A 10,079-nucleotide genomic window follows, 5' to 3' on the forward strand; every position below is an offset into this window, starting at 1 on the left:
CTATCAAGGAGAATCATTGATATAAAAATAAGATTGTTCACAAAAGTTGAATCATTGACACTGGCCTCGAGATTGGCAGACTTTGGAATCATCATTCCATTTTCATAATATGGTTAACGATATCGTTGTCTGGGAGATCAAACAATTCTAGCATTGACTAGTGAAACACGATGTCAAGCAATGGACCACTATACTCGGAACGTGGGAATTTGCACGCATATAGAATTTATATTTTGTGATCTTGGACAACCTTCGATGGCTATGGCCGAACCAAAATATATATATGGGATGGCGTGTGAGTCTGGGGTTTTGTCGTTCGAAAGGCTAGATCAATGAAGTATTTGTCTTAGTATCAAAAGAAGGTCAATGAATAGGCCCAATAAAGGGTATCAAAATAGATATTCTGTTTCCTTGATAGACCAGGGGTAGGCAGAGCAGTTTCTATCCTGACGTTAGAGGACTTGGTTGCAGAAACATCCCAAAACATATAAAATTATACCGGGATTAAAGGATCCTTGATTAAATATTTGATATCTACTATTATGGTAGTACATTTTTAAGTAGAGCAAAGACACTTTACATCAGTTTACTTTTGTTCTAAGGATCCCATTTGTTCAATGTTTGATAAAGCATAAATTGAACCAGCAACCTAGTTTGTACATATGCTCGAGCGAGGTCCTTATAATAGGCTATATTATATTATACACCTATTATTCCTACGTATAAGGGACTCGTGGGTCGGAAACAATTAACCCCATTTTAAATAATGTATTGTATTTATTTTTAATATATTTCCTGTATTTATATTCCTTACACAATTTTACCATTCTCACACACTTTTATCTCAACGCACTAAATTCTTTCACAAATGACGTTCTCTCAGCTTATTATACCTCAAGTGAATATATTACTGCCTTAGTTTTATCAACTTAAATTTACCCCTAATAGCAAGTTCCTAAAGGTAAAAAGAATCTGGATTGCTACGCACAACTACGGGGTCCTACCACTTACTAGACGATCACAGTATTTGTTTTAATGGCCAATTTTTAATAGTGTATTGTTTTAATTAGGGCTAACAATTTGGACTTGAGTTAGGTAATTTAGGGTGTAATTAATTAAGGGGTAGCGGGGTGTTATAAAGTGTTAGTCCGTGACGCAGGATGTAATAGACCCTAAATATGTCCAATTGTTAGCATATTCAAGTGACATTTTGTCACAAAGTGTTGCTGTGAATGAGATATCCTTTTTAGGAACTTGCTATCCTTCATGCTGAAACTTTATGTTAATTTTGTATCATTCGTCTATTCTTATTAACCACTGCGTAATAGTCTAAGGGGCAATCAAGCTATTGATAGTTTCTAAGATACGTTTCATCTTGTAGTAAGTTTTGTAAGTTTAAGGTCACTAACCTGGATTTTTAAACAAAGTTATAATCCGATATTGAAACAGAAACATTGCACTTTGCACAACACATTTCACTCACTTTAGACATAGCTGTGTAATTTTAAAACCATTGTAGGCTTATCACTTATCTAATTAGATTTTTATTTCACTTTAATTCACTATTCAAAGAACTAATGACAGTTTGCGCTTCTAGCATAAACTAAACTTATAAACGTTACCCGTTACGAACTTAGGACGCGGCTTTATACGATAATTGGAATCGCGTGTGCACATGGTACGAGTATTGTATGTAAACAATAACATAATTATCGATCAACAACGTGCGTACAGACTGATAAGAGATAACACGTGCAGAAAACTGTCATCGACTAGGGACACCGGGGATAGAAGAAAGTATTTGAGGCTATTGTAAAAATGTCAAACCAGCTGTCAATGAAACAATTCAATTGGAATGGCAAATTTAGAAAAGTTATTCGTTCTCTAGCTAATAATTATTTCTGTTACGATAATCAAGAGATTATAGCAAAAATAAATAAAACCTCAATTATATCGGTTATATTCATTTACTGGGAAAGTTGTAATAAAACAAATTAGTCGTTACTGAAAGCAATTACGCACAGATCGACTGTCTTGTGGTAATTTTGTGTCGAGGGTTCTTTAAAACGATATCATGGAAGATTATAAATACTTAGATACATCAAAATAATTTAATATTAAAACGTTGTACATGTTTTATGTTAAGGGAAACTTTTACTGTTTAGTGAATCAAGATTTCCCGTTCTGTTGGTTATAATATATCTGCCAGTCTCACTAAATAAGGTAGAAATAAGCAAGGAAATACTGCTAGTATTTTAGGTACTTTGCTCTGTGGGCCTCTGTAGGAATTGATTTCTAACTAGATTTGGCATGTAGTATGTATGTATGTCATGTACAAGTTGCTAGTATTGGCATGTTCTTTTAAGAAACAGAATAAGCTAAATTAATGACAGTATGCGATACACAGACTTGATTAAGTACATTTTGTCAAAATCTATTCTTCATGTGTCAGTGTCGCATATCATGGTAAGAAATGTCACTTTGACAGCAAGAACACCATCATGTTCACTCTTACCTCACTATCTTCTCGCCCCTTTTCCGTGTTATCAATGATTAGTGATAAGCTGTTATCAGCTACAGAAAAACTAGGAAATAAAATGATGATTGATCTAGAGAAGCGTTAAGCTGTGAAATATCTATTGTAGCTGTGATTATACTGACAAATAGAGGTTGTTTAATCTTAAGTTGTCAATAGGGAAACTCATTGATCTGATTATGATTTATCTTTAAATGAGATTAACAATAAAATAAATAATAGTATTCATAATCATAGGGAAACTAGTAGCAATGAGCTATTTTCATACTTACTAACAACTAAGGATTAGTTGTCTTCCACTGAAGTGTGAACAAATTATAATTACTTGAAAGAGACAAACAATCAAGTAGCTTATTGACGAGAACGTCTAGAATTTAGAACATACAATCTAGAATTTAAGCATAGTACTTAAGTGTACTCAAGTTAAGGAGTTAGGCACACCATTCGGTAACCTCAGGCAAGCTTATAGCTAGGAATATTTTTATTGACAGTCAGTCTGAGTCATTATTTAAGATAGTATTCAAAACTGTGTTAACATGAAATTATTCCCATTAGTGAACAGATTACAGTAGCTATTGCATTTAAAAATTAGGGACACGGTGAATCACACGCTAGCAAAATTATGAAGGAAGGTGGTAAATGAAACACTCACAAAATGCTTTATTAGTAATATTGGAAAGGTGCACAATAAAAACCCAGAGCATACATGTTCTTGTTGGTTCCATTAGACGGAAAAGCGCCACTCCATGCAGGAAAAATAGAATAGAGAAATAACTTTTAGTTAGGATTATTCAGGCAATAATGGAAAAAAAAAATATTGTTCCACTTCTTGATGACTTTTGAAAAGTATCTTGATGTGAGACACGTTGAGTGATGATCATATTTGGGGTAGTCAGTGTAGGCGTTGAAAGTGATTGTACATGGAGAAGAATTTTCACTCTTTCATTGAAACCTGGAACAAAAATGAAGGGTAAATACATTTCAGTTAAAACATTTAGAATGCAATTCCACTATTGGATGTGCATTCCTTTTTTATACATACAGGTCAACAAGTCATATAATGAATTGCATTGTTTGTCAGACATCTTCATGAAGTCGGCTTTTAATGATATTGTAATATTGTATTGTCATCCCATTTAATGAGTTTATAAAATTTCAGTTCTTTAGGTAGCATGTAGCTAGTAAATATATTAACTATGGAGTAGTCTACAATATGACCCAAGGTTACAATAGGAAAGCATAATTGCCAAGAGCAAGCTTTTTAAAATATTTATCAGTAGATTGTGATTACACTAATTCTAGTATACTATAAAATAGAGTGAGGAAGATGATCATAGGTTTCCTATATTTATGACTTAATTTGTCAGATTATCCATCTGTCTGTGTTTTGATTTTTTGAACCAGTTATCAGTGGATGCAGTAGGTTAGCATAGATCAATTTGACTGGTTAGGTAGATAAGCTAGACTTAAGATTTTAGACTTAGTAGTAGTGTTTGTGCCAAATATAGTGCACAGTATAATAGTTTGGATGAACAAATGGAGTCAGTCTGTAGTAGATTTGCTATTATTAGAATCAGGAATAAGGGCAAACAATATTATTTACCCTAGAGTAAACCAAAGAATAATAAATAAATAAATAAAACATTTTACCATTGTGGGTGTAGATCAGACATACAGGAACTGAGCCAGGTCAGCCTGGGAGTCATTCTGTTGCAAGTGAATGTGATTCGAGCACACACACATACACAAGTTGCTCAGTCAAAGGGGCATGCCAATGGAGTTCCAATTTGTGCGCAGCCGGGGAAGGGGCAGGGCGTTGTTCCTAGTATAATGACAGCGGTGTTCAGCATACTCTGGAAAATTTAAAAATATATTTAATAATTAAGTAGGAAAAAAGTCCTAGTTATAAGCATAAGTTATAAGAATAAAATTGGCAGAGATTTTATAACTAAATAGGTATTTGATCATTTTATTAATTAGGGTCTACTTTAATTACGGGATGAATTTCAAATTTTATCATACTAAACTATTATCGAAATAAAGTTTAGTCAAACCAAAGTGAAATAATTGACTTAACAACATAAAAGGTAAATAAATAATAAAAATTGAAGGGGCATTTTTGTACAGGCCTACTTGATTACAAACTAAGCATGATTCTTATTATTGACATTCGGTAATGCTTACATTCTTCATTTATACACTTTTGCTTAAAACCAACACTGCTTGGTCATACTTTATTATTCCAGCATTTGCCACGGCTCATGGAAGCATGGAGTCTGTCTGACAGCTAATTCCAGGATTTGGTGTAGACACTAGTTTTCATTAGGTCTTATTGGAATCAGTCTGGGTTCTTCACGACATTTTCCTTCACTCAAAAGCAACTGGCAAATTTAATATCAGTCGACAGGTCTCAAGTATTTATCAGTATGATTTGCGGTTCGAACCCGTACCTTATAATTCAAGGCATACAAATAATTTTATTAACACTAGGTGAGATTAGTTAACAGATTACAGAATCATTAGACATTAAAAGTGTAACTTACATATTACGAAGCAGTACAGGTGATGCAAGCCGTGATCGTCGGTGCCTTGTCTACTCATGGAAGCGGTCCGTCGAAAAATGAGCTGCGACTGGCAGGTTTGAGCTGGTGGAGCGAAGTCACGAGGGTTGCTGAAGATAGGAAGGCGTGGCGTGAGCTTGTGAAGGCCCTTAGTACCTCCGGGGTGTCTTAGGACTACAACACCCACACATAACTGGTAAGGTAGTATAGTGGCACTGGGGCTTAACTCCAAGGGGCATCTAGCACCCAATACCTGAAACATGTAAATAGGCGGACATAAGAAATAGGAAGTTGTAGGCTTACTAAAATTCTCCATCTCTAAGACCAGAATTAGAATGTTATTGTAGTGCGCTATAGGAATTAGACAATCTCTCTATTGGAAAACATTTTACCATTTTAGCAAGTCAAGGTTTAAACTAAACTATGAACTGCTTTATGATGGACAAGTTAAATACATTATTACTTACGGCGAAAACTTGGCTAATTCCATTATGGTATCATCAAATCATCATGTAAGAAAACCACGTAGTTCCACTGGCGTCACAGGCTAAAACCAAACAAGCATTTATTTATTACATTCGTTATACACATTTTGTGTTGTATTTACCACATTACTAACAACATATATCATTACTTAGTTAATGTATTACTCACTTTTTTATGATTTATAACAAATACAAGCCAGCAGGTCGATAAATTACGTAATTTTCAGTTCCAAATAATGCGTGTACGTCTGAACGGCATCCATTTTTCTTTTATTTCTGTCTGACTGACAGTAATGACGTGGCAATGACGTCAGCATAGCAAATGTTGCCATAGAAAAATCAAAAGGGCTCTATAGATCATAAGACATTTGACGGACCGGATGCGACTAAAATTTATCCAGTATGAATGGGGCTCTGCAGACTATGTGGAACGAATTGTAGAATAATAAAATAGAGACAGTGATTTGACGTTTACATTCAATCTTAATGTTTTTTTTTATATAAATATGAAATAAATAAATAAATATTGGGGACATCTTACACAGTTCGACTTAGCCCCAAACCTATCAAATTTTGTGCTATGGGTGCTAAGCGACGATATGCCTATTTGAATGGATAAAAACATGCTTGTATACAAGGGAAACATCCATGATAATAAATATATTCTGTGGAGTTTCATTGAGGAGAAAAATATTATTATAGTAAAACTTTGTTTAGACTGCTAGTATACTATGACAAATTAAAAGGTCAGTTGAAGAACACCAAATTTCAAACTTTCTATGTTTTGCTAAATAACGGATCGTAGAACCATATTAGTTATAAAATGAGATAAATAGGTAATGCGTAGTAGTACAGGATTTACTAGCTTTTGCCCGCGGTTTCGCTCGCATACTGTTCGAAACGTAATTCTTGTTCAATCGTTTACAAAACAAAGTAAGATTTCAGTTGGATCTGTAGATTTCGATGTACAGTACGGTAGCCATACTACCATCGTTGTGTAACAATGCAACAATCGTTGCAATCATTTATTCAGAAAAATAGTACATGTACAATATTATGTGCAACCAAGTCTCATATTTCGTCATGTTTGGAAACTTTCACTCATGTGTCTTTCCATCTTTTTTATGTAATACGTCGGTGGCAGACAAGCATAGGGCCCGCTGGTGTAAACGGTTACCGTAAGCTATGGACGCCTGCAGTTCGAACAGTGTCACATGCGCGTTGCGTTAAGTACACATTTTCCGAAGTATTGTCCTATAGGTTTATTAAGCTAACGATAGTTCAGTATGTAGGTATGTATGTATGTTTGTAACGATAATACTAGAAGATAGTTATGTCATAGAGTTAGAAGATGTTATCAGAGCAGCTAGGTGTAACAAGTTAGGTACTTGTATTATTTTTCCTACTTACAAAAGGAGAATTCTTAGCAGTATTTCGTAACATCCTCCACAATTCAGCTTTATGTCTTGAACAGCTTTATGTCTTTTAACAAAATGTAATTAATACATAACGGTAATTGGCGTCACATACAATATTTTGGAGTTTTGCGTACAATTTTGCGTGCTGTTTGTATAGGGTTATTGCGAAAGTTAAATGTAAGACGTGATAAAGTAAAGAATAACATAGTACCTATACTTATGATATAAGTATGTAGATTATTTTAAATTTCTGATCAATTTGAAAAAAATTGAAATAGCAACAGGGAAAAGAGAGAGCTTATTAATTATGATATCATACATTATGTTTACTGTCATTATCTGAGTGGACTTGCAGATATGTCAGAAACAGTGAAATTGAGCGCATGAGGAAGGATGAAATCTGAACGAGTAGTATAAATGAGATTCGCATAATAGAAAGAAGAGAGGAATTAGCTAGATGAATGGATGAAGTGTTATCTGAAGATAGGAAGCGTTTCTTCGTGTTTGCAAGTCTGAGAATAGTGACGGCAGTTATTGGAATTTCGAAATGGGGAAAGGGTTACACAAACTTGATACCAAAAGAGTTAGGTGTTAGGATAAATAATTTATACCTTTTACAGGTACATTCTTTTGGTAACAACATACTCTACATGCCGCTAACAAACGAACTAAACACACACCCTGTGTCTTTATGGGATAAATCAGATAATTTTGTTTGACATATATAAAAAAAAAATGTGACTTAACATGGAATCATAATTATAAAATTGTTGATTTGATTAAAACATTGATTGTCTGATTACTCTTATAATTATACATAGGACATTATGCCGAGAAAGGAGGAAAATTATTGATTAGTATTGAGTTGTGGACTGGTTCCTTGAACTATGGGGAGAACAGTTGTCAGTGGCTACCTGAGAATAGAAAGGTTTTTTCTTTCTAGTGAAGAGATCTTTGTAAGTTCATAATATCTGGACAATGGAGATAGCGGGTTACCTGTCGGACAATGTGACTAACTACCCATATGAGGATGCAAGGATTTTACCATTAGGGTACATTTGATTCACAACCAAATGCTTTTACTGGAATGAAAATTCTGGCTGGTGACAATTTGACTCATGTGTCTGGGTAACTATTAAGTTCATAATTCGTGCTGGATCAGTGAGGTTCTTTTGAGTATTGGTCACTTTTATTCACCACAACTATGAAAATGGGAAATTGAAAATTTCAATAACTGAATTATTTTATTGGTTATTTTCGTTTAACACAAAATGTTATTTTGAATCAAACGAAAATAAAAGGGGCAGATGTAACGGACCACACAGTCCTCGGTTCAAATCATAAGATATAACTATAATAATTATGCTTAGAAACAAATGCATACAGAGATAAAAACTTAAAAATTGCAAATAAATAAAACGAAAACAACTTACATACGAAATGGAATTCCAACAAATTAAAAATAGAAATTCTCGGAATTAAAACCGGCACAATAGGCGTTTTAGGCACAATAGGCGAAATCGGCACAATAGGCGTTTTAGGCACAATAGGCAAGTCCGGCACAATAGGCGTTTTAGGCACAACTGGCGAAATCAGACATTGTTAGCCATAAAACAACACAGCGCATGCGTTAAAATCGGGACAATAAAACTCAGAGCGCAGCGTCAGAGAGGGCATTCGGCGAGGGAACGTTGAGGTGTTCACATCTGAGGGTTGGGTAGGCATTCGACTAGGAATCGTTGAAGGAACACATCAGGAGTTTAAGTAGGAAGCGGATTTGAGATACAAGATTGAGAGGTTGGAGACTGGCGAGAAGGTATCTTGGTAAAGTAGACTTGAAGACTACAAGTAAGTGTCCAAATTGTTTATTTTGAATGTGTTTATATTTGTAATTTTAGATTAGTGCTATTTTCTGAAGGTGATAATTTTAAATAGTGGTACTTATTCATTTCATATGAACAAGATATTCATGAATGTTATATTTATGTGGTAATTATTTAAAGTCGTTCAAATTTCAATTTATTTATTACATACAATTAACACTAACAGTTAATTTGGAATATTATTAATTAAAATTCGGATCTGAGTATCTCTAATATGACTACTATATGTAACAAAATAGATACATAAAATATTACACATATTTACTTTATGTACATACACATTCTATTAGCTAGAATCTCTTTGGGTGATTAGAAGGATTTTCATACTATTGTCTCATCCTTAAGTAAGTTAATTTTGCTATATCAATGAAGTAGGATTAATAACTTTATTTATTGTTCATAACATGTAAACTTTATTAGAGTTAAAGGATAACTTGTGGGAATTAATACTAATACTTAATACTAGGGAGGCATAGGACATCTATGGATGTTAGGATCCTGTCGCTATCAAGGAGAATCATTGATATAAAAATAAGATTGTTCACAAAAGTTGAATCATTGACACTGGCCTCGAGATTGGCAGACTTTGGAATCATCATTCCATTTTCATAATATGGTTAACGATATCGTTGTCTGGGAGATCAAACAATTCTAGCATTGACTAGTGAAACACGATGTCAAGCAATGGACCACTATACTCGGAACGTGGGAATTTGCACGCATATAGAATTTATATTTTGTGATCTTGGACAACCTTCGATGGCTATGGCCGAACCAAAATATATATATGGGATGGCGTGTGAGTCTGGGGTTTTGTCGTTCGAAAGGCTAGATCAATGAAGTATTTGTCTTAGTATCAAAAGAAGGTCAATGAATAGGCCCAATAAAGGGTATCAAAATAGATATTCTGTTTCCTTGATAGACCAGGGGTAGGCAGAGCAGTTTCTATCCTGACGTTAGAGGACTTGGTTGCAGAAACATCCCAAAACATATAAAATTATACCGGGATTAAAGGATCCTTGATTAAATATTTGATATCTACTATTATGGTAGTACATTTTTAAGTAGAGCAAAGACACTTTACATCAGTTTACTTTTGTTCTAAGGATCCCATTTGTTCAATGTTTGATAAAGCATAAATTGAACCAGCAACCTAGTTTGTACATATGCTCGAGCGAGGTCCTTATAATAGGCTA

The 10,079-nt window shown here is 34.2% G+C and overlaps 1 long non-coding RNA gene across 1 annotated transcript; it reads right to left on the bottom strand.

The window, feature by feature from the left end:
- Nucleotides 1-3,189: 3,189 nt before the first annotated feature.
- Nucleotides 3,190-6,043, bottom strand: LOC125235340. Its single transcript, XR_007178070.1, has 5 exons — nucleotides 5,752-6,043; nucleotides 5,565-5,644; nucleotides 5,080-5,350; nucleotides 4,187-4,389; nucleotides 3,190-3,488 (listed from the first exon to the last, which is right to left on the bottom strand). It is a non-coding gene; the product is annotated as an uncharacterized LOC125235340 (long non-coding RNA).
- Between the last annotated feature and the right edge of the window lie 4,036 nt (nucleotides 6,044-10,079).

This window comes from Leguminivora glycinivorella, chromosome 17 (assembly GCF_023078275.1).
Source record: "Leguminivora glycinivorella isolate SPB_JAAS2020 chromosome 17, LegGlyc_1.1, whole genome shotgun sequence".
In the NCBI taxonomy this organism is placed as follows: domain Eukaryota; kingdom Metazoa; phylum Arthropoda; class Insecta; order Lepidoptera; family Tortricidae; genus Leguminivora; species Leguminivora glycinivorella.